The sequence below is a fragment of the Anser brachyrhynchus genome, assembly GCF_964034855.1.
Source record: "Anser brachyrhynchus genome assembly, chromosome: 5".
In the NCBI taxonomy this organism is placed as follows: Eukaryota; Metazoa; Chordata; class Aves; order Anseriformes; family Anatidae; genus Anser; species Anser brachyrhynchus.
The window spans coordinates 3,150,830-3,159,135 of NC_137699.1; positions in this window are offsets into that span (position 1 = coordinate 3,150,830).

The window sequence follows — 8,306 nt, forward strand, 5'->3', positions numbered from 1 at the left end:
TTCAGAGATGGAGAGGTAGCAGAATTCCCAGCTCCACATCAGTGCTCTGCAATCTGCCTGCTCACATGTTGTCACTGTGGGCTGCTGGGCAGGCTGCGGGGTCGGTGTAGCGCCGGCTCTTCCCTGCGTGCTCTGAAGTGCCAACCAGGGATGAGGCTGCCTGACCTGCTTGGCTCTGGTCTCCCCTTAGGGCTGAATAGTAGCGTCACGGGTTTCTTGGCTGATGGTGAACGTAAAAGGTCAGATGTTTAAACAACTCTACTGCAGCATGTTAAAAAAAATTCCTAGTCTGAATATGTTTTACTCTGTTCTGTTATACTTTCACTGGTTTGTGTACCATTAGGAAATAATCGCTCTAGAATCATCTAAGAACATAGGTAAATACTCTCGTGATAACCATTCAGATGCAGGCTTTTTGTGTATGGTTCTGCACATCTTTTAAGCATGCCATGCTCTTTGACATATAACCCCTTAACTTATTATTACTGGGGTGTTTATGTGTATTTAAACAGTAATGTAGTGCAAGTAAATACTGTCTTATTTACTGGTTCAAAAAGATTTTACTGAAGCTGTTTCTGAAGTCCTATGAGAGTGCCTTTGTTATGAAAGATTTGTCTTCCCTATTGACAGCTTAGTGTTCTGATCTTAATACTTCTTTGCCCCCTGTTCACAAATTACAGGGTATACAAAACATACTCTGAAATTCATTCAAACCTTTAAAACTTATTATGTCTAGGAGAGACAGATTTAAGATTACTGAGGTTTCTGGTTGAAGTACTTCAAGCAGAAATCCATACTCCATTAGGTTTTCTAACATGATGTGACCTTAATTTTCCAGGTACTTTGCACTTTATATTGAAGATAGTATTTTAATAGTATTTAAGTCTCCCAAAGAATCTTGTAATATGTTAGGCTTAAGTTGTGAAATATTTGAACAAAAAGATAAAAAGTAATTTAGATATTTTTAATGTATAGCAACATAAGGATATGCATCAAATAATAAGTTGAAATAGGTGATAAAAATTGTTTGGTGTATGTTTTCGTAAGGTTGTGTGTGCATGCAGTCAGCCATATTTCTTGAATGAAAGTCTTTCTTTGCATTTGGTTATTTTAGGCAAAGTAGTTTCCAGTGCTTTGAACTTAGGGATTTGTCTCTTACATGGCAGTGTACGTCAAATGAAAGTCTGCCTAGACAAGAACTGTGGGGTTGTGATCCCATCTGAGGAGATTTCAAGTTACAGAGCTGTGTTGACTTGCTGCGGAAAAAGCTGAAGAATTGTTTTAAAAATAATTATAGGAGAAGATAGCTCCATTGTATGCTAGAACTGGACCTAATAAACTGCAGCAATGGTTTGTGGAAGCTTCTGATTTCCCTCCCTCTAATGTAATCCTTGAGCAGTCAAATAGTTATGCAGTACAAAAGATGTAAAGCACATCATTTTTGAAAATCTTAAAAAAAAAAAAAGTGAGAACAACATGTAATTGAAATGTAACAGCACTTACAATGAATGTGCAATTACATATATTTAGATGCATATTTGTACAATTTGTAAGTGTGTATCTGATGGTTACCCTGGGAGTTTTTTGTATAAAAATCATGTTTTATTCATATATACCAGAAGTGTCAATTGCTAGGTTTTCTGTAACTGTCTGCAACACTGATTGTTACTATATACTGTAACAACTTAACATAGATTGCCTTATTTAAAGACTTCCATTATTTTGCTGGTAAAAACAAAATATTATTTAATGGCATGTCCATTTTGCATGCTTGTGTGCTGATAACTGCCTAGCAGATTATATGAGTCTTACAATGTCAAGCAGAATTGCTTGAGATGTGTGTATTAATACTGAGGCATTTTTCAGTCACAGCTTCAGGTTGGGTATTCTAGTTACTGAGTACAGGAAGGAATTTTAAACACAACTCAGCAGGCAACGATTAATTAAATTTTGCTTGTCTGAACTGTTATATTCTTGTTCTTAGCTGCCAAACATTGAGATTTCCCCCTGTATTTCATTAGTTGTTTCCCAGTCCCTTGGGCTTATCCATATATCTGATATACTTCTCTGAGTTTTTCAAACGTATTGATAGTGGCTACTTAATTTGGTCTTACTGGCTGATGCAGTTTTGGTGGAGTCAGAATAAATTCCTTTTGCTGACAAGACTTTCAGTTCTGATTTTTAAGCATCGCAGGCTGCCTTGGCACTTGGTGAGTGTGAATGATCACCTTGTATTCTTGCAGAACGTGGAGGAGAACAATATGAGTGCAGAATGGCAGCTAGGTATCTTGAATAAGAGCTATGAAAAATTAAGTCCCTGTGAAAAATTAAGTCTCTTTTTGTCTATGCTTCTGGACTCTGTTTTGTTAAAAGCTACTAACTTGACCTCTGCTTTGCTGAATTTTACAAACCAGTAGCTGTGAGTAATAAAGTGTATATTCACAGACATTTTTTTCAGCTAGAAAGCTGCAAAGTTTGGTGTCTACTAACTCGGAATAACTACACAAGCGTCCTAGTACTCTGAAATGCAGAGAGAAGGGGTTTAAGAAGATTGCAGATAGAAAATTGCAGTCAAAGTATGAAAAGATTAAAAATACAAACAAATTTTAGGCATTGCTTGTATTAAGGAAAACAAAGCTGTAGTAATGGTTGAGTTCAAAGGAAGTGAAGGGCAAACACAGAAATGGCTTTGCATCATGACAGTTTGAACTAGTAATTTTGTTGTAGACAGCTAACAAAGTGAATATTAAAACAGCCTCTAATGTTTGGTTCATATATGAGTGAATTGGTTATCATATCTTTGTGTGGGTGATAGAGACCTGAAAGGTCTTTTTGGGATATCTAGAAATACCATGTTCATACCTTAACATGTCAGTTTATGTTCAGAAGTTTTCTAAGCCAGGTTATTGCAGTCCAATTAGTCTTTACTGAGACAAGCTTCCCTCTGAATTTAGAAGGACAAATGTGTTTTCACAGCGTATTGTCACTGGGAACTACATAAAATCACAGCCACTTTTTCTGCAGTTTGCAGAATCGCTTTATCATAGAATGGTTTGGGTTGGAAGGGACCTTAAAGTTCATCCACTCCCAACCCCCGGCCATGGGCTGGGACACCTCCCACCAGACCAGGCTGCCCAAAGCCCCATCCAGCCTGGCCTTGAGCACCTCCAGGGATGGGGCATCCACAGCTTCTCTGGGCAACCTGTTCCAGTGCCTCACCACCCTCTGAGTGAAGAACTTCTTCCTAATGTCTAATGTAAATCTCCCCTTTTTTAGTTTAAAGCCATTACTCCTTGTCCTATTACTACACTACACTTTAGTGTTACCTCAACTGTAATGATAGTATCAACAGAGCTACGATCTTTGGTGGTGTGGCATGATAGCGCTGTTTGTCAGTTTTAAGCAAAATCAAAGTTCCATGTTCTTCACATTCCAGCCACAGATGAAAACAATTCTTATGGTAGATACAAGGCACAATGCTAGTTTCTGACTAGCATTTTACAAGAAAAGAACCAAACTTAGTTTTTAACTTTGAAAAAAATGATACGGTCTTGTTCTTTTAATTGAAAGAAAGGAACCTTTGCCTGTGAAAATTAAATCCTCCACAGTTGCTCTTCAAACTTGTCAACCTGACAGTGAAATTGTGTAATCTGGCAAATAGCATGCCTGAAGCTTATTGTGTTTTTGGGGGCAGTGATATCAGCAGACGATGTGCTCTGTTGATTTTAATCACATTGAGTTTGATTCTGATCCCACTGACCTGGGTGTAAACACAAAGTAACATCACTGACTTCACTGGATTTACCATCAGTGTGTAAATGAAATCAGAATTTATTTCATTGCACTTAGAGTTCCCCTATAGGATCTTCAGAAGTCACCAAAGAAAGAAAGGTATGGATGAATTTTTCCATCTCTTCATGACAGCTTGCTTATTCAGATAGCAGGCATCTCTGACCAGTTGTTAAAATTGGCATGTACCTCTGTGCGTGCTCACACTGAAGACTCAAGGTCGTTGCGCTAAGTGCACGTGGTAGTTGACTTTTCATTGTCTTACAGTCAGTTTGAGCTGCTGCAGCTTGTCACTAGAATCTCTCTTTATTCATGAGCTTTTGTGCTGACTTTACAGTCAATATGAAACTGATAATACACTTTGGTGTATCTGGATGGATGGAGTAATCGGACATGTTCTGGAGTACTTTCTGGTAAGCAGCCCTAATAAACTACTGAAACGTAGGATTAAATCATGCAGGTTTTTTTCCATCTCTGATATTGTCACTGGAATTCTGTCTCCATAGAAGGCAAGAAGACATTAGGCTTGTACAGAACAGAAATGTAGCTTGTTCACAGCAGATTTTATAGCACAGTGATGCAGTAGCTTCACTGACACAGATGTGAATGTTTGCTAGTGAAGGCTTTTTCTTAACATTGAAAGCTTGCTTTCCAGACTTAGAAGCCAAAATCTCTCCAGTAGACCCTTTTATAGATTGTGTTTGTTTTAATGGGATAAGACCAGTTAATTTGGTGCTGAGCCTGATGTTTTTTTCCTCCCTTTATTTTACTGACCAATGAAAATTAATGGGAATCCTGTGCCCGATTGTTACCTGTACTTCTCAAAATCTCCCATTTCAGTATTTTAAAACCTTGAATAACAGCTACAACTTGATGAAGTTCAGAGATATCTTTGTTAATAACGATTAACCGTTAGTTGTAACTAGTAAGTATGTAGTAACTAGTTTCTGTTACCTCTGTTAATAATTTGGTCCACTGTAACTTTTATTTAACCTCTGTATAATTAAGGGATAATACAGAAATATTAAATAAGAAAGGAGGAGCATGAAAAAATCAAGTATGGGCTGTACTTTTATACAAACAACCGAACTGCTTATTGTAACATGTTAATACCGTTTAATGAACCTCTGTCCTGGATTTTTCTAAGGTACGGATGCGGGAAAAGAATGGTCTATAAGCATTTCTAAAGCCCTGAAACACTGGCATATTTAGGGCTAGATCAACAAAATACTTGAAGTGTTTCACAGGCAGTGCTATGTCGTGGTACTTCTAGGTGTTTACGTTCTGGAAGAGAGCTTAAGATCCTTAAATTCCTGCCCTGCTTTCTAGGAATTCACCCTTCAGCTTTGTAGGCATTTATGTTGTAATTTCTAGAAAACCCCATCTTCTGCTTTCGTCATATATTTCTCCTTTGCTTTCTAGGATTATTTCCCATCTACTTTGTAGGAATTTTCCCGATGTTTCACAGTAACTTTCCTCCAGGTGTTCCAGGAAGTGCCAGTCTGCTTTCTAGAAATTTCCTCTTATTTCCAGTAATTTTCCTGTACTTTCCAGGAATTCACCTTGTCTCCTTTCTGGGAATTTTTCTCCTGTGTTTTTGGAATTTTCCTTGGGCTTTCTGAGAAGTCTCCCTTTCAGGCAGAAGTTCTCCAGAACTTTGTAGGTCTTCTCTCTGTCCTTTGTATGAATTTACTTTGCGTGTTTTAGAAAAATTTCTTTGTGCTTTCTAGGAATTCCCCTCTGCCTTGTATGAATTTTCTCTCTGCTTTCTGTATGTTTTCTTGTATATTTTCTAGGAATTCCTCTTCTGCTTTCTAAGACATTTTCTGTGTGTTTTGTAGGAATTTTCCACGTTTTTGGGGAACTACCCTTTTTTTTTTCCCTTTTTTTTTTTATCATATGCTTTCTTGAAATTAACCTTTCACTTCCAGGTAAATACATTCTTTTCATTTAAAACATATTCCTGATGAGTAGGTAGGTATTAATTTATTAGCTAATAAGATCAATTGTTTTTAGTTGAATGTGGAGGCCTTTAATTTTTTGCAAGAGGCTATGATTGGATGTAGCCTTTCTAAAGAATGGTGCGTGGTCAGATTTTGGGAAAACCTATGTAACATGAAAATATTTTCACTGCTTTGTTAGCTCAGTCTAGAGTGAGCTGTGTGTACACAGAGACCGTCATCTTGCTTTTGCATGCACACATTGCCAGCTGCAGTGAGGTTCTGGCCCTGCCTTTGTATGTTCTAGGTGTTATTCTTCCATAACTAAAATCGCAGGAGGAGGCCACAGTATTAATTCATAGCTCTTGCAGTGCTCGTCTTCCTGTACAAATGATTTTGCATGTATTAATATTTTTACAACATTAAGCATTATAAGTGGCATTATCTTAATTTAGCAGATAAGGAAAATTGTAGCAGGAGGGTGATGTAACTTGTCAGATCCCAAAGGAAGTATTATGCCTGAGAGAAGATTTAATTTCTGAGTCAGTTCAGAAGCAGATATGCCAAAAGTGGAAATAAGCAGTCAGTAAGGCTTGAAGGCCACAATTCTGTGATTTCCCCCCCAAGTTTGGGTATTGTAGATGCTAAAAATCATAGAATTGAAATAAAAGCAGATTCAGGATGTTAGATTATGAATAGATATATACATGGGCCAAGTAGCTCCTACCTTTCAGCACCAGAAAGTTGAAAGTGGAAATTCCTAGTGTGTGACCATTCTTTATTCACAACAGACAACGTGCCTATTAGCGTATCTGCCTTGACCAGTAACAACTAAATATGTCAATGGGAGCTTACATTCCCTTTGCATCCCTTAGCATCGTAACTTTGATCAAAAGCACTTAAAATACTTTTGGACTGGAAAGGAAAAATAACTTCACATTGCTTTTTGATCACATTGTTAATTCACAATAGGAAAAAAAAGCAAGCTGCAAGTATGATAGGGAAGTGCTTCTTGGTGCCTAAAGCTGTCACACAACATTTCCTCCTTTGCTATTTCCCTTCTTGTGCTGCATGCATATTATAAAGTCCCTGTTTATTAAAAAGAAAGGAAACATTTGTCTGCTATTTCTGTACAGCTTTTGATTGTATGAAATATACGTTTGTCATAGTTACTCAGTTAAAGTAGTTAAAGCAGAGAATTCACCACTGGAGCATTTGAAAATTTGGATATTTATAACCAAAAGATACTTAACAACCATACTATATATTCTGGAGTACTCACTATTCTTGCTGTATGCTGGATTCCTCTCTCAGCCACTTTTTCCTCTATCCATAAGGCTGTCTGTTCATGTCATGCTGTCTGTTCACTATTTGATTGGTTAATTAAATCTGTTGTTATAGTTCCTAGTTAAGCATTTAATAAAGCATTGCAAATTACTCTTAGGTGCACACAGGTGTTGTGATGGGGTTTGCCTGATGTCTTGCTTGTTGTACTGAAACTCAAGAGGGTCTGAGGAAAGCCATATGACGCTTAGAAGGTGATTAAAGTGTCAAGAATAAGAAGTCTTAAGCAAAAGCCAAGGTAGGATATTTTTTTCTTTTTTTCTTTTTTTTTCCTATTGGCAGTAATTTGATTTAAAGCAGCTGTAGGTTCCTCCTTTTCTGTATTTTCTTTTTTTGAACTAATCTTTAAAAACTTGTCTATAGCACTTTCTTGTGGCTAGACACAAGCGTTCACAAAGGTTTTCTGGAAAAGTAATCCCTCCTTTTTCTTGTGTAGCCTTATTGATAATGTTAAAAAAGAACACGTCCTTCATTTTATTGATAGATCAACAGAAGACTTTATTTCAGCATTTTTGAATGCAAACATTTTGTACAGAAGCAAAAGGTTAAAAAATGCAGAATGTTAACCTCTTTTATATAAGAAGATCTTCAAGAGAATGAAAATATTTCTACATATCATTAATTTATCTCTTCTTTGTTCTAGTTATCAGATCTTCTTCTTGCTAAGTTTCAGAGAATCAAAGATTGTAATGGTTGTATCATATGACAGCTAAAATTTTCTGAGGTGGTAGGAAAAAGAGTACTAGTATTGTGTTAGAATATTAATGGGGTATTAATCACATTTCATATAAATTGCAGATTGTAGGATATCGAGTGAGATTAGAAGCTCTCTCTCATTATAGAAGCACTATATCTGACAAGAGGATATACTGAAGTAGTTCTTGCCTGCATGTAAAGATTTTGTATTATTGTTTGCTGCTAAGCTATCTGCTATTCAAAAAAGAAAAGTCCTAGATCTGGTAAGTGAGATATGGGTAGGAAGGAACCTAGGGACTTAACCATGTACAAATGACATCAGACCTTTTCTTTGAGGTGGGGTGTCAGAGGTGCTGGAGCAGAGGAAATTTTGCAGAATGCCTACTGAAAATTTGGTCCTTGTTTTCTGCAAAAACACAAGCTGTACACTCTGAAGCCAATCTCTTCCATTTTCTTGAAATTTGGATCATTCTTTTATCTCATTTATCAGTCTCTAAAATGCCATCTCCCTTGTAGTCTCCAGAGGTTTAAGCCTGA